This window comes from Melozone crissalis, unplaced genomic scaffold, assembly GCF_028551555.1.
Source record: "Melozone crissalis strain CALT ecotype California unplaced genomic scaffold, PUWL_Pcris_2 ptg000006l_1, whole genome shotgun sequence".
Taxonomy (NCBI): Eukaryota; Metazoa; Chordata; class Aves; order Passeriformes; family Passerellidae; genus Melozone; species Melozone crissalis.
In genome coordinates this window covers 10,368,202-10,391,010 of record NW_026535784.1, presented here as the reverse complement: position 1 = coordinate 10,391,010, position 22,809 = coordinate 10,368,202, and positions in this window count along the sequence as shown.

Sequence of the window (22,809 nt, the reverse complement as noted above, 5' to 3'; positions counted from 1 at the left end):
AACTTTGGATAAATTGAATTCTTTTATCCCTCCAATATATCTATCAATATTAATCATGTGTACAATCAACTCATTTGTAAGTGAGCGAATCTTTCCTATAGGACGGGACAAAAGCATCAGGATAGCTGGTATGACAGGACTGCTTTGCCCAGCATGTGAATACAGAATATAAAAAGAGCAAAGCTTTTGGTGTGCTCTTGGCCCACTGACCTGTAAAACAGGCATGGGGGACCCCTGTGGGATTCTCCTTTGGGGGCTGGGAGAGCAGGTTGAGGTGGAAAAGCTTTGGGTTCTCAAATGCAAGAACAATCAGTATTGCAGTGCAGGGGTGTAAAGCCTTTCGTGCAGAGAGGGGTAAGCATTTCAAGGTGGAAGGATGCTGAAATTTCTCAAGAGCCTGTCCTGAGTTAGTTTATGCAGCCATGCTACTCAAGGGGCAGTGAAGGCTACACTTAACTACAGTGGGATTGTTGCAAGAGATTTCTATATTTTTCACTTCTGTGCTAAATGTATTTAGATTTTCCCTTATTTGGTGTTCAAAGAGCTGTATTTTCCTTGAATAATTACTATATCCCAAATAAAAATCAAGTCATCCATATGAAACCAGGCTTGTTTTTTTTTTCTTCACCTCCTAGGATCTTTTTAGAAATACATGAATCTTTGTGTACTTATTATGTCAATATTTCATGCTAAAGACAAAGCAGTCTACATTGCCCATAAATTTGGGGTTTTTTGTGCCCCAAAGTTGTATTATATCTTTGTAGTTTTTTTAAGCACTGACCTCTGCTCACATCTTAAGATTTTCAATATAGATTTGATATTTACTTGAAATTATGTAGCTGATGCATTATAAATACCATATTCACTAGGTTCTCATAAATAGCCAAATAGTGGCTGTGGCTTGGAAGTAGCAAGTATGCCTATAGAAACTCCTGTAAAAAATACAAAGTCAGTTTCAGAAGATTTTTTTCCCCTTTTTTATAGGTGCCTCAAGTACTTAAGAGATGAGAAATCCAAATCTGGATCTTAATAAAACTGATGGTACTCTTGATGTGTCCGTTCTTCAGACCATAGAAGGGAATTGAATCAATGAATTGTTACTTTTCCCTTTGTAAATATTTGATTTAGTTTTTAATTACTTGCTTAGCAAGTCTTAGCAGTTTTTTGTTGTTTCCACAGTTGTCCTTGTACTTTAGGTCTTGAGGTTTTTGGAACAGAGATCTTCAGCAAGCTCAAGTTCAAGTGCTTGCCCTCCTGGGGAACCACAGCCAGCTCGTACTTGACTGCAGATTTATTAGTAATACTTGAAGTTACTGGTCCCAGATGTCCTACAGCTCTTCTCTTGAGTGACTGAGTTGGGATATCTCTGCTGTGCCACTTGGCATTGATGTACCTGAGGAGATATAAAAAAACCTGCAATTCTTGGCCTGGCACTGGGCACGAATGAAGGCATTTATCTGTTATTTGGAAAACCTGGTTTCTCTGCATCTTTTTCAAGAGTGCTTCATCTTCATAGCTGTAATTACATAGTGATGTCCTGGACATCATACAGAGGTTGCTTCAGAGAATGCTCAAATGTTATTGCTTATTTATTATTTACCTAGTGGATAGCAGATACATGCATAGCTTTTGAAACATGTGGTGATTGATTTCTATTCCGAAGGCTCTGTTCTCCAGGCCTGTAGGTATTGACCATTAGGCAGTGATATCAAAGATGTTCACATATTGAGAGTTGAATACCAATGTTATTCCTAAGGCTCTGGGCCAGAAAAAATGGAAATGTCTGTGATGGATGTGTATGTACTTACAGCTGCATTTCAGAGCAGTAGCTAAGAAAGTGATGAAAAATCAAATTTTATGCTTTTGCACTGCTCCGCATGTCGAATTTCTAAAATTCTTAGCAACTTTTCATATTTTTTTTACCTTTTAGCCTTCTTTGCTGACTAAGAGGCGACTTGAATACTGATGAAAACACGCCCCTTAAATTTGCAACTCAGCAGTATAGCCTGAGGCACGTGTTAACAGCTCCTTAGAAAGTATTTCACAGTATTTTGGTATTTCCACATCACTTAGCATAGCATTGCATTTATATACAAGTTTTGTCTGATGCTGAGTAGCCATCAGCTTTTCTAAAAGGAATTTAGGTAAAATACTCTTTATGCTGTGGTTTCATGTTTTTGTTTTTTTTTTTCTCCAAAGCTGCAGCTTTTGTTTCTCCCTGTTTTGAAGTCTAAATAGTGAAATCTGTCCCCAGATATCAAACAGAAATGGTACAAAGAGTTTGAAATGAGAATTAATCTTCCACATCCACGGATGCTGCTATTATGGCATTTCATAATGCACCAATTGTGAATATGAAGGTTATTTAGGAATTAAATATATTTAATAAATATTTATTACTTTTTATTGCAAATATCAAGAATATAAATACTCTTTTTTAAAACCTAATGCTTATTTTTAATTCTAAGCAGATTTGTGTGGAGTCAGTGTCAGAATGCTGATCATCAATTCAATGAAAAAGACAAACTGTGATAAAAATTTTCGGAACCTGGTATACTGAAATACACTGAAAGCTAAAAAATACGATAGCTTGAGTTACTCTCTTTATAAAAATACTATGACAACATGATAATTCAATATACAAAAATGCAAACATACTAAGATTTGGTACAAAATTCTGTTTCCACTGACATTTGTAGGATCAGAATTTGTTCCAGATGGTCAAGATCAAATTCCCTCCTTTTTAAAATAATGTCGTTCTGGGCTGCTGCAATCCTGCACTCATTTCCCCAGGCTACCCCTTATTCCACGGTCCCTTGCCCAGATACTGGCATTCCTGTGTTCCCGTTCCTAGATCTGAGACCTGAACTCGGCCAAACCAAATGGAAGAGTTGCCAGGTTGGTTTTAAATTAAATGAGTATTGGCCTGTTTGACAGGACTGTTAAATGAGTGCAAGAATATTGCAAAATCAGCAATACAGTTTTAGATCAGCTTCAGCTGTTACAGAGCTAAACCTTGGTTATTTCTCATTTTTACAGGTTCTTAGCTTTGTCAGAGACAAGGGAAAATCTGAGGCAAAGTTTGGATATAAGACAATTGGAATAGTAACCACACGTGCACTTCACATGCCCCAGCAATCAGGAATGGTTGCAGAAGAAACACCCTCTCTCTGACCTCTGTGTTTTGGAAAGAGCTGTGGGAGCCCTCGAAAGTCAATGCCAAGTAAAGGCTGTTGGCACTTTAGGCTGAGGAGCATCTACGGACCTTTAATTTCTGTGCTCCTCTCCAAGATGTATAATGTTATTCTCAGATGGGCTGAAACACTGCATTTAACAGATGTCAAAATACTGTTGTTAGTCCCTCTTCTCCAGAAGCTACATCCCTTTTTATGTTTGAATCAATTAATCTTTAGCTGGAACTAGTAATACAAGGATATGATGTTATTAAAATAAATCCTGCTTTGGCAAAGGTAGTTCTTGTCAGTACCATTGAAAAAAAATCGTTTTTCTAGTAACATCAGTGCAAAGAAGAAAGGAAAATTATATGTAAATTTGTGGGGGTGGGGGGAACCCACAAACACAAAGCCCTGTTATATCAGCCCATTCTGCACTTTTACCAGTAATACAGTATTCTGTTTAGGACATCTTGTCAGGAAACGTATAAGAAATAATCTGAGGCGATGACAAAATAATTAACAAGTGGGGGAAGGAAGCAGTTTTGATCCAGTTAAATTGCAAATACAGCACAGGCTCATAAAAGTGAATTTCACAGCGATAGGCAGTAACAAGTGGTCCAGAGGGAGGTAATTAGATCCTTCTCACCCTCTTAAGGGGGCAGACATTGAAATCAAGAGGCAATTGATTTAGAAGAGATAGAAGGAATGTTGCATAATTAACCCATGGAATTCTTTGCCTTAGGCTAACTTCCAGTCGAATTCCTTTGCTGAATTCAGTCGCTTACAAAGATAACACTTAAGATGTTATTACATTAGAATACTCTGTATAATTGCCTTAAGTAAGAAGAAAAGCAATTGTTTTCCTGGTTAAAGACATAAGGTACTCACCACCTGGGAGGACATGCAAACTTCCCCATGAGAAACATTACCTGAACATGGTGTGTCTTTGAGCACCAAGCTTTCACTGCTGTCTGCAGCGTTATCTGGGTTGTGGATTACTTTGTTTTACTCTATTGAAAATGATCCTGCCTGAAACAGCTGTAATGGAGCCTTGGGAAGCCATATATACTTATACCTCCCTATTTCACAACAGCCTAAACCAAATTAAACGAGGCAATTTGCAATTGCCAAAAGTGTCGACCAGTTAAAGCTTAGGGGGCTTCTAAAAGGATCTTTTCCCTATTTGGGATTACAAAACAACAGTTGTCAGGTAAGGAATATTTGTCACAAGGACTGCTGTGCTGTAGATACTCTGCTGTCAGCAGTGTTCCCACGTCTGCTGCCGTGCACAGAATCCATACCTGCGTCGCTCCAAACAAAAGGAATACAAAGCTTCTAAACCAGGAAAGCTTTTGTTCTTCCCAGAGGCAGATTATAGACTGTCTTTTAGTGAGACACAGCTACAAACAGAACCTATTCTTTTCTAAATGCTTATTGTTGATTTGATCTGTCAAGAAAGGCTGTACTATTTGGTTACAGTGCTGTTATCAACACGAAGAGAAATGTGAGAGTATACTGGAGACAGATAAAAACGAAGTTTCTCATCATACAAAGATTTTAGCTACTAAAAAAAATAAAATTGACAGCATTATGACCAAACAAACTTTTAAAAACTTCAATGACTTCCAGCTCTCACTTATGTACCTGGGATACCCCTAAGGGTTAGACATTATCCTTCATTTAATGAAGCTCTTGATGCCTTATACGGGAGATGCTGATTTTTCACATCAGCATTTTATTTTGGATCGTGGTGCTCTTTCCTACATGCTGTTTGTGCAGCTGATATTCAGCCACTCCATTTATAGTTGTCACGTTTTGCTGGTGCCCCAGCCTCTGCCCCCTGTAGCATGCCACTGATGCCACTGGCAAGAGGCAGAATAATTGTTTGCATGTGACTGCCCACGGGAGGACACAGCCCTCGGGATGCAGTGGCTTTCCCATGCCATTCCTGGACTTGCTTGGATTCGCTGTGCTCTGGTTTCTAACAGCTTGAATCCAAACTAAACTTGTCAAAGCTGAGCATGTTAAGGAATGCCATTTAGGCCTCAAAACAAGGCTGCCTCATTTTCAGCTGCTGTGAACACACTCACGTTTCCTCACCCCCATTAAGGGAGGGTATGGTGTGCATGTGGCTCCACCATAAAAATCAGACCTACAATAGAAACAGCTTAGAGTAATTACCTCGAGGCATCCACATGTGAAAGTGTTGATCTTCTGCCTTCTAATGGCAGCTTATGTACAGTTAAGGTTCCTATAACATAGTTAAGAGCACAGGGAATATTTCTTATGTCTTGGGGCATGAGAAGTTTCTTCCTTCTAACATTAATATTAATCCTGTGCTGGAGAATATATTACTTTTCAAGAATAAAATCATAACACAGTTTCTCCATTCTACATTAACAAGCTCTTTAGAAGTTAGATTTTGTTCTCATTAGTAGAGCAGAACCATACTCTTAATTAAGCAAATGAGGCAGACAAAGACTAACATATGCAAATTAAAAAGAAGCCTGGTAGGCAAGAGGAACAAAAAAGAGGCAAAAGACTTCAAAAAAGCAGTAGTGTCAGAGAATAATTCATCAAACTCCAGGGAACTTCTGAAATGGTGAAGAAGGATTGCATCAGAAGATGCGACTGTGTCCACAAAAAGTTGTAATCCCAAAGCTTTACTCTGGAAGAGGGACTGTCTCATCTCCACTGTGTAAACCACCACAAGGTTCATTTACATGGGAGATTGCTCAGTCTAGCAAAGGGAGCTCTCAGTTGTGCAACATTTATGAGGACAGACTTGAATTGAGCTGTAGACCGGTTAGTATCATTTTCCACGTAGTGAAAATCTGATTCCAAACTATTTAAGTAGCCTTCAGAGACCTTTGTTCTCCATGCTTCTCTGAGCTTGATTTTAAGTAGAGTCTGCCAAAATGACCCCACTGAAAGGGGAATCAGAGCTTCTTAACAGAGAAGCTCCTTAAGTGAGATTAGATTAACTCCATTTGTAACCAATTTATTAAATTACTACAGTCGGGCTATTCAATGTGTTAAGTGTCAAGAAATTCTTCCCATTGAATAGGATATAGTTCTAATTCCAATGGTTCTAAAGCCCATTTTCCATAACTTTAGGTCCATGAAGTTCAAAGATCTACCAATTTAATAGTTGCCAGGCAGGACAAAAAGAACACTTCTTTTTTCCCTATTTCAGAATGCTTTAATGCCCATGTAAAAAATGCAATAAAAAGTGGGAGAAGAAAAATCAAATCCTGACAGGAAATTTCATATGGCTTTCTTAGCTCTATTTTGTCTGTGTGCAGACATTATGATGGAATTGTTTTTCCAATTGTGAAGTTATTTATGCTTTGGAAGTGGATTGCTAAATATAGCTGATAATGATCCAAATTTATCCTACAATTTCTGCATCATATGTGAAATAAACAGGGCCAGGAGACTTCTTCTCCTTTTTAATGCCTTTATTAAAAGTGATCAGCTCAGGATTGGGTGGCTCAACGGGTCTACAGTCTCCGTCGTCTTCCCGGGCGACTCAGAGGAGGAGGATATGCACAGCTCTGTCCGCAAGGGGCAGAGCTGGGGATCACGTCCTCGTGGGAGCCTTTAGGGCCTGCTGATCCCGTCAGATGGTACCTTTGCTGGCTCAGTCAGCCTCGTCTCACCGCCGGGGTCGTCTCTCTTGGTCAGGGCGAGAGGCTCTGAAGGTATTTTGCATCTCTGCAGGTTCAGCATTCGGCTCTTCACGTCTAGACATCACTCCAGTCTCTCAACTCTTAGGTGGCTCGTTGTTTTGGGGTTTTCTCCGTACACCGGGGGACCCATGCTGCATTGTGGTCTTGGAGTCACTTTGCATAGCCCCCCCCACCTTCTACTGTTCGGGAAGGTTCCCACCCTTCTGGGAAAGGTACAACTTAGCCTCGGGCGAGGCTCTGCTGATACAAAAGGAGCGATTAGCCACAACGACTCGTGATTACAATAACAAAACACGAAGAACTTCAGCAGCTACCCGTGGTCTGGCTGCTTTTTGTAACTTTTTCTCACAAAAAAAATATTACCCGAATTTTGTTCATAACAATATGTATTGACTAGCTTTTACAGAGTCTAAAGAACCAAAAGCTGAAATCATCAGAACTGAACAGTCAGGAAAACGATGGTGATCTATCTTACTATAGAAAACAAAGGCTTACATCCTTAAGGGAATTAAATGTCTAAATCCTGTTTAAATTGCCTTCTTTCCACTGAAACAACAGAAAATCAGGCCTTTAAATAGAACTTAAAACCTACATCTCTGTGGTGTTGCACCAATGTCATCATCTGCAATATCTGTGTATATAATGGAAACACCATAAGGAGATATTGGACTGTTTTATCAAGTCATCTATTGACTGTTGTACAATCTGTGGACATCTTTGGGCTACATAATAATTTTAAGTGGAGGAAAATAACTTTTGAAACTGTTTACTTGTGAGGTAACATATCTTTGAATTACTGTAGGCGTACACATTTTTTGTATTACTCATGTTAGCATACAAAAAAGTATTTTTAGTTTTTAGTAAGAGAACTTCCTGATTTTGCTGATGATTTTGGCATGATTGCTAATGTTAACAGGTTGTCAGGCCTGTCCTTAGAAAGGAGCCTTAACAGCATTTACTGGTGGGGACATTAGAGTGTCCTGGGGGCCTGTTTGATAGATAACAATTAAGTGACAGTCCTTATTAAAAAGCAAAAATTCTAAAAATAATTGAATTTGTGACATAGAGCTCTTCCTGTTCTCAGTCAATTCTTCACTTCTGTCATAAAAGAACCATGCAGAATCACTTGTTGCTGAGAGAAATGCTCTATAATAATGATAACATTTGTTTTAAGCCAGAATTAATAAAAAATTGGTCTGCTGATTTCAAGAGTTAGATCAATGAAATTAAATATATTAACAAAGGACAGAGAACTGCCAATAATGCCTTCTCACATGTTTATGCTTCAGTATCCTCTAAAACCCACAGTAGATTGAACTGTAGTTCCTTTGTAGGGAGTTTGTTTCTTTTTTTCCCCAACAGGTTTAATTAATTCTTCTTCAGAGAAAAAAAGTTTTGGGTTTTACCCTTTGGTTCTTGCTTAGAAAATCTGTGTGGTGAGTGATCCTGTGTTGTTTCTTGGCCCATATGAACATCATTTACTCTGCTCCTGACAACTTCCTCTAGAGAAAAAGCAGACAGAAATTCACACATTCACTCCATTTAAAATCCTGCTGATGAGAGGCAGTTAAGTGAGATACACTTATTAAAAAAGGAATAGCTTTGACTACCAAGTAAAATAGGGAGTCAGAACATGAAATCTGTTTTTATATAAGCAGACTGTAAAAAAAAAAATCTATCGCTTGCGCAGCTCTGTGAGATCCACTGATGAAAGGCTTTTCCTAAATGCAGAGAATTATAATATAAAGTAAGCTGTCAAGAAATATTGTCATGCTGTAGAGATCACAAGCAACCCGTGAAAGAAGGCTTCATGTCAGATGTCATTCAGAGGCCTTTGTGAACATGGAGTGACTCTTGCTGGGCTGGCAGAGCTTACCAGGGCTGGCAGAGTGTCAGCAGTGGGCTGCCATTGCCCCAAATACACAACTGCATCAAAGATTTCCATGGTGCTGACTGAGGGCCTGATCTGTATCCTTCTCTGACTTACAATAGCTATTTGATAATAAAAAGGTTTGCATGTTGGATAAAAACATGATTGAGTGACCTTTGGAGATGGTCTGGTCCCATCCTCCCTGGGCAGTACAGGCCCAGAGAGTACAACTCTAGTTAATCCAAACAGACCCCAGATTCTGCCAGAACACTATTTACTCTTCAGCAAACCACGCATTAATTGCATGCAGAGACAAAAACATGCAGAGGTACATACCTTATTCATTCAGGCCATTTAATTCAAGAAGGTATTGTAAATAACACCAGATGTTCTTGAAAGGCTGATCATCACATCTGAGTTATAAATAAATGTTTATTAATACCTAGGTAATATTGCATCCAGGTTTGAACTGTCAAAGCCTAGTTTCAGTGAACTTGCTTAAATGGAGGATGTCCAGAGGGTGCTTAACTCAGAGACTTGTGATACAGGGTCACAACACAAACATTTCAGGAATCTAGAGTAAATCACTCTTGTTGCTTTAATAGCAAGACTAAATTGTTCAGAGGATGAATTTTCACCTTGTTTTGCATCACTGTTGTTTTTTTCTTGCATCCTCATGTGCTACCCAGCTTTTACACACATAAAGGAAAGCAGTTAAAAGTGCATTATTCCCCCTCCTCTTCAATCCAAATTACTCTGGCAGCACATCCAAATTTAATGTAACACTCTTAATCTAGGGCAACCAGTCCTCATTTAAAAAGCTTTTAAAATCACTCACTTTATGAGGCCCAAGATACCACAGTAAGTTATGTGCTAAAAGCTTTGGGTTTGTGGTGTTTGTTTGTTTGTCTGTTTTTCTGTTGCTATTTCAGGAATGTTGAGGTTTTATGGTCTAAAAACATTTCTGGCAGATGAAATTGTTAAATCATTCAGATGCTGGTTCTCTTAATATAAGAACAGCCATGACCTCCAGTGCATAAAAGCCATTATTTAGTCCATCAAGCTTTGCAGCACTCAGATCCGGGAGACAGTGACAACCCTGCCACAGCCAAATGTGCTGCTGTACTGTGTCTTTAAAGAACCAGATACTGTCACAGGACAGTAGAAGTGTGCTTAACAGAGGGGGTTTTGCTAGCCACAGCTTTCACATGTTCTGTGAACCTTTAGAGTCACAATGACCAATATTTTTGAGTCTCTTGTTAAAATTTGCAAAGAGTAGAGCTGTAGAATATATGTAATATAGAGCAAACAGTTCTATGAGCCACCATGTGGCCTCTTCAGGATGCTCAGCTCATGAATTTTTCATTAATATTTTCACAGGATTTCACTAGCCTGTACATTTCCTGCCCCCTTTCTGATACTTATTATTTACCTGAAGAGTATGGTCAAAAACAAGCACATCAGGAGTAGCAAGGGCCCTCCTGTTCCAGTGGGTGAGTGAACTCTGCCAAGGAAGGCTTTCTGGTGATAATGGATGTCTGGATGTCTTCCAGACAGGGGCTGTGCTAAAACTGATGTAGCATCATTTATGCTCTTGAGAAATTTATTGACTGAGCACTAATACATTAATGTCCAGAGGCAGGTTTAGAGTTGAGTCAAGAGAAGATGACTGCTCTGCTGCATCAGGGAGATCAGCAGAATTTGAAAGCTCTAGGGAGAGGCTGCAGTTGTTACACCTCACCTCTGACTGTGCTCTGTCTTGGAGGTGTAGTCTAGAACTGTACCCAGCACCAACAAAGGCTTACAGTCTGCCTTTTTCATCTGAATGACTCATTCTGAAAGCAGAAAACAGAATGATGCCACTTCGGCACCATCTTTTAGACTGCCTTTTTTTAGGCATCTGATCCAGTGACTTCATTCTATTGATTTTGGGAAGAATTGACTATGGGAGTCCTTTTTTTCTGCCCCACTGCATTATACAATATGGGACTATAGGACTGGAAGTGATCCTGTATCAGTTATGGTCCTTTACTGTTACAGACATGGTACAATGAGTACTCCACTTTAATAACAGCTACATTGTGGCTTTTCTTTTCACAGGAGCCCTGGGAGGGGAAAAACAAGAGGCCTGACAGTCCCTTCTCAGCCCCTTGGGGACCGTCCCCACACTGCCCAGGGTGCCATTTCAGCCCTTATTTAGGAATGCCCATCCCAGCCCCAGTGATGCTGGGTCCAGTGTTCTTTGCCCAGGCACAGGACCCCTGAGTGAGGCCCCTCCATGGGCTGAAGGCTTGGCCTGGTCTTGGGCTGTTCCCATCCCCAGGGAGGTGACAGATGCCCAGGGCTGAGGCTGGCCTGGTGTCCCCAGCTGCTCAGGGAGCCCTGATGAACCCTCTGGGGATCTCTCACCTGGCCTTGTTGTGCCCTCATATAATTTTTGTATCCTCTATTGCATCTGGAAGACTGTTTCACAAGCTCAGTTTACTCTTATTCAGAGCATTTTCCCCCCTAATTTTCTACCCTAAAGCTGTTTATTATGAGCCTATAATTAGTGACAAATTATTCTCTCACTTTGGCAGAATTTTCTTTTCATAACAATGCAATGATGTATTTGTAATCAATGATCATATAAAATTCTCAGTTCTGCTTGGATAGATTAAATAAGTCAAGCCACCCATATGTGATGGAGTCTCCAAATTCAGGGTCATCCTGGCCATTTTTCAGTTTATGTCTCAAGTGTGACTGATTGGAATGACATGCATTACCCCAGAGAAGAAATGCTTCACACAAGAACATTGATATTTTCCTGTTTCTGCTTGTAATACTGCAGTTAAAACTCCCAAGAATCATCTTTGCCTTTTTCAAAGTTTCATTATCAGTATGAGGTATCTTGTTATTTAGCATATCTGGTTCCTCTTGCCTTCAAACCATGAGATTCCAGCTTAAACACCAGTCAGTGTTGTAGGAGCCCAAGGACACAATTTTCTGGTTTGTACCTGTTGTCTCCTCTGCTCCCTCATGCTGGCAAGAAATGGGACAAGGAAGAAAGCAAGGAGCACAGACAGCAAATTCCCAAAGAGTTCAGGAAAGTGACACAACACCCTAGGGAAGGCTGAGCTGTAATTTTGAACTGTGCTTTGTAAAAAATATCAAGATAGATAAACAGAATGTTTCTGATCTCAGGGAAGTCTGTAACTGTCTGGAGACCACCTGTGGGCCTCTGCTGCAGGCTGTGGAGACACACTGATTTCTGTACAAGTGACATTTCACATTAGTCAGTGCATGAATAAGCACTGACTAATAAGTACATCTTCCTGAGCTTTGCAAGCCTTCTATTTGTTTCTTTTTTTTTTCCCATAAATGTAGTTTCATAACTGGCATCTTAGCAATTTCAAAAAACATCCTAACTGTTCCCAGCAAAACTGTGTACAGGATTGCTGCTGCTCTTTCACAGCAGTGCAGAAGCAGGAACTTGTAATCATGACACAGCACATGACTTTGATCTTAGTACAGAATGCTTTATGTGCACACACAAGAAATACTTTAGATAAACTCAAATTATCCTTTTTTTTATATGTACCAAAGGACCTTTGAAATTTGGATTTGCAATTGTTTGCCAGAAGTTCTACAGCAACACTCCTGTGCCTATTAGTAATTTCAGTACAGACTTCAGTATTTGAATATTACAAACAACAAAGCAAGGCTCACTTTAGACAAGCTTGTCCATCCATCATGCTCTTTTTATCTGCTTTTTACCTGAAGCATTCGAGCTCAGACAACACAAGTACAGATCCCTTTTTAATACTGAAGTGGAAATTCTGACATTAGAACTTTCCTTAAATGGCAAGATTGAGGTCCTAGTCTCTTTAGGGAAAAGAAGATGTACTTTCTACACTAAAGTCTTGGCAGAAAAAGTTTATTACGCTAATGATGGAACTCATAACACCTGAGTGCTAAAGCCTGGTGTACTCTTTCTATACTCTTCTCACTACATTTTGTCAGCATTCCTGTCCTCTGTAACACTCTTTGCACCTGTAATTCCTCCAGGAACCCTCACTTAATAGCTAACCATCACTTTCACACCAAGTCTCCTACACAGTGCCTAAGAAAGCAGCCTTCAGTATGGAGCTGTGTTGATGCTGTTTGGTTTTGGCAGGCCGACAGAAGGCTGTTGAGTTTATCCTGGGGCCTTTCCTTGAGGGACACTCATTTTGGTTGCTTTTCAAATTGCGCACGGACACTGTGTAGTTGTGACAGTTACCAGTGCTGTGGTTTGCCAGAGGAGAGAGCCTTGAGAGAAGAAGAGAGAGTCTCGAAAAGAAAGGGGGAAGAAACAGATTTCCTGTGGGCTCTCAGTGTTCATGTGAGTGCTCTGTGTATTTGCCATCTGTGCGTCTGGGCATGAATATAAGGAAATATATAATAGATGTGTGCCCTGCACATACTGGGAACACATCTCAGCCTCCCTCCCGGTTGGGCAGGAGACACAGATGTGCAGCCTCCCCTTCTGGGCTGTTAGATCCAGCATGGAATACTGGATGCCCTCTAACAGTGATCCTTACACTACTGATTGTAGTGCTTCCAAACGAGAGAGCTGGCCTGAACCTGGTGAAATACACTGAAAACTGGGTATGTTGGAGCATTGCAGCAGCACCTTGAAAACATTCTAAGCATAAAGAACTTTATTTGATGGATCTGACTTTGGGAATTTTTTTTTTAAGTATCCATGCCATGTCCCTCATATCTTCCCCTCCAAGCTGTGTCTTCCTTGAGTTTTTCCCCTGCTTTTGCAGCATCTGTCAGCTTAGTTTTGGCATGTTTTGTTCTTTTGCACTGCACCTGATATAATCCTGGTCCATTTTCTTGTAGTCACTAAATTTCCCAAATTATTTTTTTCTCCTCCAATTGCAATTCCTTTGATGGTATCTCCCTTCCAAAATGTTTATAAGTCCTTCTTTTGTGTTTTGGCCTTCAAGGGGATCAATTTCAGCAAGCTTTGGTGTGTGTGCCCACACTTGATGGCATATGGCCTGCCTTTTGATGGCTTTGACTTTGAGGAAGATTTTTTTCATTTTTTTTAAGTATCCATGCCATGTCCCTCATATCTTCCCCTCCAAGTTGTGTCTTCCTCCTTGGCTTCTTCCCCAGCTTTTGCAACATCTGTCAGCTTAGTTTTGGTCTGTTTTGGTCCTTTGCACTGCAGCTCATTTCCTCACAGACCTTTTTCTGAAGGCAGCAATTCTCCCGAGTTTCTGGGTTATTTTCAATATAATTTCATTTGATCCTATCTTCTTTCCAATGTGTTTGTAAGGTTTTCTTTTTGGGTTCACAAGATTCCGTTTCCCCTCCTGAAGGGGATCTTTTGATTTCAATGGGGACTAATAAAGCAACCTTTGGTGACTCTCCCTGTACTTCATGGCATGTATGTTTAGTTTCCTAAGTGAAGGCAAACAGCAGGTTTTATATTTTCAAAGAAAGATGAGTCATTGTTAAAGGAGCATTTATTTAAGGTATATTCTGACTGTGAAGGCAGAATTATTGGAAAAGGACCAAAACAAAACACCTCTACATGCTGTGTAACATCATTATTTGGTCTTTCATTTAGACAGACACCATCTGAGAAACCTCCCACATATCAGAAAGCCTGACTTCTCTGCAGGAGTGGGCAGAGGCGATGCTGACAGGCAAGCAGGCACCAGGGAGAAGCAGCTCTCACTTCTGACTTTGGTTTCATCTTACTTCCAGGGCATTTCTACCAGAGATACAAAATTCTTTTAATTTTTAAGAACTGTTTCCCTCACAGGTCTGTGAGATTAATGGCAAGTGTCAGTTGATGCAGAAATGAGTCCAGGATCATCTGAAACTGTGCCAATAGTCTAAAAATAAATGGAGAAAGGAGGGGTTTTTCTCTTTTTTTTTTTTTTTTTTCCCTTCAGAAAGGAGTCATGCAATATTAACTTCAGTCCAGCAGAACTGTCTGCCTGTGAGCAAGGGTGCTGAGAGATGTAGATGATTCAAGAACATGAAGTGTGTCTGAAGCAGGCAAGTGCCCAGAGCACAGAACTGAGTGAGCAGTTTGGGAAGCAGCAATTCTGCCACGAGGTCAGTGTAAATTTGAGGGAACAGGTTTTCCCTCAGTGTTCTGGGCTAGGGATTTTCTGCAGGAGCCATGGCTTCTGTAGGCACTCCTGAGTAGGCATGTAGCTATCTTGTACCCCTGGCAGCAAAGCACAGCAGGATGGAAACACGAGATTTCTTCCTGGTGTTCAGGTCAGGTCAGTCACGTTCCCTGCAGCACTGCAGGGCTGAGTGTTCCACTCTCAGGAACCACACCTGAAGTGCAGGATGTGCAGGAAATGCAGGAAATGCAGCCTGTTGGCTTGCATGGAAGGTGAATTATTTGGCCTCTCTGAAGGAAGCAGAAGAAAGCTCACAATGGTTCTTGTTTAGGGCTGGGGGAAATATGAGTGTTCAACTGTGTTACCATGACATTTTGTTCTAGCAAACCAGAATCTCTACAGCAAATCGGATAGAGTATATGAAAACAAACCCTGTTGGTTAAGCTGATTCATTCCTGTGAAGAAAGAAGTCCCCATGATGACTGCTCTTGTACCTTTCTGGGAATAGGCAGTGAGGCTGGAGAGGAGAAGTTTACTAGATCCCTTCACTTGGCTACAGAAATGAGTGAAGAAGACTGCCAGCACTTCAGATCTGGCAAAGTTAATGTAGTCCATCCTTATATGGGTCAACATCATGGGTTTGCATCATTGAACCAAAAGGAAAAAAATCCTTTTTAGGAAATATTTAATGTTACACAAAAAGGTACACTATGGCATAAGGATTATTTTGAGAATAAAAATAAACATCATGAAACTAAAGATATAGTTTGAAATGCTGCCAAAATACTGTTCTGCCATTCTGCTTGTAGATCAAGGAACATTAGTAAATTAGTAAAAGAAGGAGTCCTTCTGAAAAATCAGCAAGAGCATAATGAGATTGTCACAATTTTATGGAAAACTATCCAGAGGCAAAATGGAAAAATCCACTGTGACAGCTGAAGAATGTCTTCTTTATGTCTCAATGCAACTTATTTGAAAATGGAGATATGTGGCAGGTTATGCCCGTTAAGCAGATGATAGACAACTTGGAATTTTTCTTACAAGTGGTTCAGTGGTCCCTGAGAACAATAGCTTCTGGTGACATCTGATTTATGAAAAACCTAATCCTTGAAAACAGCTAAAACTGCAGCTAAAAACTGCAGATGGCAGTCCTGAACCTCTGAAACCACTCATGGAGATTTAACTGAGCACTCTAATGATTTTGACTATCTATGTGTGTCATCGCTGTGAGGAGAAACCCTGATCAGCAGCTCTGGACACCACACACCGACAGTGAGAGGCTCAGACAGATGGAGACAGAGACAAAGGTGAAAAGGGAGCTGTGTTTTACCTGATTCACACAGAGGGATAAAGGCACAGGGGAACTAAGGACTTGTGGCACTCTATTCTTGTGCTAGCAGAAGTGTGTGCCAGGCTATCCAAAACTAAGGCAAAAACACGAGCATGGAGCTGGATCTCAGAGCTGCTTGTGAATTGAAAGCTGCTCTCAACATCCCCCTCCCCTCCCCTTCTATGGTTTGTAAGACCAGATTTTCTAAATATATAAATTCTCCGTATTGGAGTAAATGACAACCTCTAGTCCTTGAGGATTCAATGCAAATATTTCCTGGAGATAGTAGTCCTCTATTCATCTACACATCACTTTTTTCTACCTTCTTAGAAAAAACATTATTGAGAAGGTACCAGATAAATTGGATACTTATTAATTTAATTTTTTCCTCTCTTTAACATTCATCCACCTTCCAGCTGTGTAGGACTGGTTTTTATTTTTAATTCATCAGTGCTTTTGATGATGTAACATTAATAGACTATTTCCAGCCCCTCTGGCTACATCTGGGTCAGTATGAGAAAAGACAGGAGAATTTCCTTTGCACCTTGCTGGAGGAAGATAAAGGTGTAACCCTGCATATGACCAAAATGCTGCTGTGACTGAAGGAAGTCTTTCACCGCTCTCAGAGAAAAATGCAAAGCATGCTGAGTGTAAGGACATGCTGCCCTGTGCTTCTCCAGCAGCACCAACAGCAGCACAAGTGGAACTGGAGCAATGGGAGGGCCTTGCAGCCTTCCTGCCTGTGATGTGAACAGGCAGAGATACCTGCCCACATAACCTTGTGTATGTGTGTACATATATATATATATACACACATATATGTATACAAGGTGCATATGCATATGTATATGAATGTATATATGTCACAGACATATTTTATTTTACGAAAAATCCTTTTGCTAGGATTTTTCTCCTGAGAAGCTGAGAGGCCTCAGAAACAAAATGTAAACAATAATCATCTGCTGCTGTGGAATGCAACAGGTGCATCTTTGATTGGTCTCATGTGGTTGTTTTCAATTAATGGCCAGTTGCAGTCCTGCTGTCTAGGACTCTCAGGTCAGTCATAAGATTTTATCATCATTCCATTCCTTTCTATTCCTTGCTAGCCTTCTGCTGAAATCCTTTCTTCTATTCTTTTAGTATATTTTTAATATAATATAAATAATAAAACAATAAATCAGCCTTCTGAAACATGGAGTCAACATTCTCATCTCTTCCCTTGTCCTGGGACCCCTGTGAACACGACCACATATATATCTCAACATAATGCAAGGGCTATATGTATATGTATATGTGTATGTGTATGTGTATGTGTATGTGTATGTGTATGTGTATATGTATGTATGTATATATCTCAAAATAATGTAAGGGCAGAATTGCAGCATGTTATCCCTTCTGGCTCAAGGAACTGAGCCTCCCTCCATGACCCTCTCTCTTTATGCATCAGTCCGCATCTGGAACAATAATACTGAAAACAGGCTGAAGAAAAGAGCAAAGCTATTTCCAGCAACAAGAACGGAAGGTTTCTATTCCCAAGCATCGCGAGTGAGAGGCCCCTGCCAGCAAGGCAGCAGGGCAGCCGTGCCGCGGAGCTGGCCCCGGTGCCCAGGAGGTGCAGTGCCAATGACACCTAGTGTCAGGAGCCCGGATAGAGCCTCCAGAGCAGGAGCTGCTCCACTCGGCTTTCTGCACGAAGCCCGTTTATTGTATTTAGTCTTGTTCTCTAAATGGTATCACCCTCCCTCTACTCCTTGTCATAATCCTTTTGAAAGATTTTTCTATGGGATATTTTTCCTATCATTTTCTATCGGATGTTGGATTTGTGGTTGAGCCTCCATAGTCCATGGCAAAGCTCTTAACTTATCCTTCAGCTCTGTTCATTAATCACCTGCCTGGGAGTGCCTGGGACAGAGGTGGGACATGCAGCACATCCCCAGCTGAAGTTACAAGGAAGAGTCATGCTTGTTCAGTAATCATCTTGTTGATGACATATTCTTTCTTTTACTTGGTTATAGAAATTATGACCTGCTGACAATCTTGCTGGTCTCTGCCACCTATTTTATTGTTGTTCTTATCTATTTAATCTGTCACAAGCTAGGGAGATAAGACTCATGTTTCCCATCATTTAGAGTGTCAAGGTTGACCTCATGAAGGATGAGGAGGGAGAGCTTTGTCTCTAGAACTGAAGAAGGGGATTTTCCAGCGGCAGAACTACCACACAAGACAAGAGAGTGCTGGGAACCCATAGTCTCTGTAACCTGATATATCTACCTTAAAATGTCTAAGCAGTAAAGTCTTTTTACTGTATGCTCAGCAGAAACCTGATACCTCCTGTGGGACTCTATGCTTATCTTGCTTGCCAAGGGAAGAAATGTCTCCAGCACAAGAGTTTCTGCTTGATGTATCATAACTTTGCTTCCTTTGCTCCTGGAGATGGGCAGAGCATCTGGTCAGACTGACTCGATCTGGTAACAAAAGTACATGGATTTCTTGGGAGTTTTACTTTATAGGAATTATGCCTAAAAATAGTAAAAATGAAAACTTTAAAGAAGTGAAAATAGCAGAACAACATATTGTACTTCTGTTTATATTTACCTGACACAAATTTAATAGGCTTGAGTCATGTTATCTGTGACCCTCTGGCAGAGACCCTAATTTCCAATGCTCATCCCTAACAGTGACCTTGAAGGCTTTTTGAGAAGGTCAGGATTTCAGAGATCACCATTATCTGTGCTTTGGACCACATTAAGTCAGTGAAGACATAGGAGGAGTTTGTCAGTCATATATAAACATTCCTAGACAATGGAAATTATCTGGCTGTGGGGATCTCTCTCAAAAACACATTAAAATCTGACTCAGCCTCTTGATGAGGATATATTTTAGTCTCATTAATAGAGTACCACTGTGATACACTGATAATGAGATCAGGTAAAAAATGGGGACTGTAAATAGAAGCATAAATGGCAATGGCAAAGACTTACAGTTCTCCAGGGGGCATAGACTTTTTCTTCATGTATGATCAGAGTGACCACTTCCATTTAATAAATTTTTTTGCTCAAAATCATAATTTTTTCCAAATGTTATGCCAGTAACATAAGTAAACAGGAAAAATGTTAGCCAGTTATGGTCTCAAGTCTTCTCTTGTAAGCAAATGTGACACAATGGAACAGTGAACTCAATGAACCAGGAAGGACATATAAATTCAGTTTAAAATGTTCTTGAAGTCTGAAGGTCTCTGTGCCTCAAATTTCAGAGGATGTATCATTAATCAGTGCCTGTCTGCAGGGACAGTCCTTGTTCAGAATGACAAGATTCAGCAATCGCTGCAGTCACTGTTAAAATGTAGAGCCAATTACATATAAAATATTTATAGTCTTTGTCTGTATCCCTTTTTACTGAGACATGGAGATATTCCAGTAGATTTGATTTTTTTAAACTGATGCTCATTCACTTGCCAATCTCATCCCTTGTGTTGTCTCCTGGGATCCTAGGCTGAGTTTTAGGATTTTTTGTCCTTCTTACCAAGAAAAACGGGTGAGTTTGTATGTCTGTGACACTGTTCCCAGGGGTATTCCTGGTATCCCCAGGAGTGTACACCTGGTTTCCAGGAGTCATGAAGCAGCAGAGATGTACTCTGAAACAATTTCTCAATAACTGCTGTTCACTGTTCTTCCTTACAGAACATACAGGCAATACAGACAATTTTTACTGTGTTTGTAAGTAGTTGGCCTTCTCTACTAAGCTGGCTGCATTTTAAAATTTCTGTTATTAGAATGACATTATATTCTATTATTGGTTAGTGGGCTTTTTGCACCCTTTGCGGAAATGGCAGCTCCAGATTTGATTGAAGAAGTTTTTGTTGCAGCTGCTAATCTAAATGCAAAGTGTGAAGCTGCCTGGTCCATGCTGGGTAGGGACACTGCCTGGTAGCTGGTGTTCCACTCTTTCTAGTAGGACAAAAAGGACGTAGGTATTCATCTGACATTATTCTCCCTGTCTGGCACTATCCTCACTTTCAACCCATCTCTCTTTCTGGCACAGGAATTAAAATCTGCTATACTTTTATGTAAATTGCTGACACAAACATTTTAACTCCTAATGCAATCCAAAGGTCATGAGAACTCTTGTACTGGGTGCTGTTTGCAGGTAGGTGTGAGATTGCTCCCCTCAACAAGGGCTGTTGCTGCCAGCCATTAACCTGTGGGTGGCTGATATTTGGAGAGTGGAATGGGAGAAGTGTCAGTTTAGCCTTAGTTCATAATGAAGAGAATAATGACAGCTATGTGTTTCCCTATATTACACTGCTTGTTAATTATAAATTAATTCAGGTTTCCAAGTTATTCTGAAAAGAATGGGACAATTTCATTTTTTAAGCCTGATTGTGGTGACAAATATCAGGATTATATTGACTAATGCTTAGTTATATGTTGCATGTCTTAAAAGCACCCCTCCACAGGGCAGATTAAGACAGGGAAATATTGCTAATTGTATTTCTCTGAACAAGGAACAAGTTTGCTTAATTCTCTTTCTGACTTTTTGATTCTGTTAATTTATCAATTTTTAAAAAATTATTTCTTTTTAGTTATTAGCTAATAAAACATGCCTTATTGGAATATCCTATAATACAATTTCCTGCTATATGCATTCAAATTTTTAAAGTAGTTAATGAACTTTGTTGTACCTTACATTTCTTAATATTTAATAGAAAAGATGTGGTGCAGGTAACTTGTTTTCCTATATAACTGTTGAGTGTCTGATCCATTTTCAATTATAAGGAAAATAAAAGACTCATATTAGGAAACAAAATCCATCTTGCTTATGTTGGAGACCCTAGGTGAAAATAAACCAGGAAAAGTGGCAATTGGATCACAGCAAAATTATTAACATTATTCTTGGTATATTTTTTGTAAAAAGCTTTTGTGTTCCTTTGACTGAAATTCAATTAATACAAAAATACAAGTAAAAAAAGTCTTGAGGTGAAAATATTCATGTTAATTTTGCAAAATCAAAAACTATAAGATAAGAAACTGGTAGATCAAATATGCTGAAGCTATATGGAGTGACAAGACTTTGAAGGCTCAAAAATCTTAGATACAGGAGTCTAACAGAGACCAATCTCCATTTTGCTGGTCAATAGTGAAGATCTTGCACACATGTGCACGCTTTAAATATAAACTGCAGAAAATGTTTTACACTCTAAAAAGGATGCTTGCCAGAGGTGATAGAAAACTGGAGGTACCTGGGAAGAATCCAGGCAGTCCACAGAGCTGGTCCACAGCATGAGCCAGAGAGAGCAAATGTTCTGAAGGAAAGAGTTTGTGCTATAGAGTTGAACTCACTCTATGTGTTAATCCTGGAGAGCTTCTCAAGCTATTCCAGTCATTAGTTTTTCACTGGGGAACCATGAATCCACTCCTGTCCTTGTGCTGTGTGTCCTGTGCTGTGATGCAGAACATCCCTGGCACGGCAGTGAATGGCTCCCTGGCAGCTCAGGTGTAACACACTGGTGCCACCAAGCTTCTTATTTTTTGCGCTTTATCCTCTCGCTGCTGCCTTTAATCTGTCGCTATTGACCACTGCTCCGTGCTGTCGCTCAGACTCCCGATTGAAGGAAGCTCCTCCCTCCTCTACATCCCGGCTTGGCCGTGAAAGCCTTTCTGTTCCTCCCCTCCTCTAGGTTAAATACATTTTAACCATACCCACAGTCCTTTGGGCATCTTTCCTCCCTTGATAAAACTTCTTTTCTTGCAATCTCACTGGGAAGTGTCTCTCTTCACTCCCTCTCACTCAAAACACAACACTCTCCAGCATCTGCTGCTGTTTCTCCTTTTCCCTGTTTCCTCAATCACTTTAAAAGCCTCATCTCTGTCTTGAAGGTCTTTGTAGCTCCATCTCGTTCAGCAGTCTGATCTCCTCTCTCACCTTGCTCCCCTTGCTCCAGTAATGGCTCCAGTCTTTCCTTCAGATTGTTTTCTTCCTTTATTCCTCTCTGCAGGACTTTTCCCACATTGTATTTTTAGAGCCAGACCTGCCATCAGAGGTTCAAAGCTTTCATAAAAGGTATCATACTTTCATGACATATTTCTGGGAAGCTGTCAGACCCTGTATAACTTCATACACGACCACTTCTTTAGCTAAGAGTCTGGTATAAAGACTTGAATCTCTGACTGGCATCTCCCTGTCTGACCTATGGCCACCTGCAGGACTGCAAGCTTGTCAGGGCTGGCTCTGACTCTGACTCTGGTATTTTTTATGAGCCTAACTGCCAGGCTTGGCAAGATACTTTCTGAGAAACCTGGTTACATATTGCTATAATTTTAAAGACACAAGATAAATTTTTTTTATTACACTGTATACTCAAGCAACCCTTTTAATGTATAGGGTGACATATCTTGCTCTGTTGAGATAGCAGTTGGGAATGCAAGTGCAGATGTTAAGAACAAATTTCAGAATAAATATCCTACAGCACAGCTGTGGCTTTGGTAATATATTTTAATAAAAGTTCGATTTTTTTTTTCTATTAGTGTTCCAGAAAAGGAGCTGAGAGATCTTTCTCTCCCCTGTATTTCAAATACCTCTAAGTTTGTGTGAAGTCCTGTGGTGTTTCTTGTCCATTGTTTCC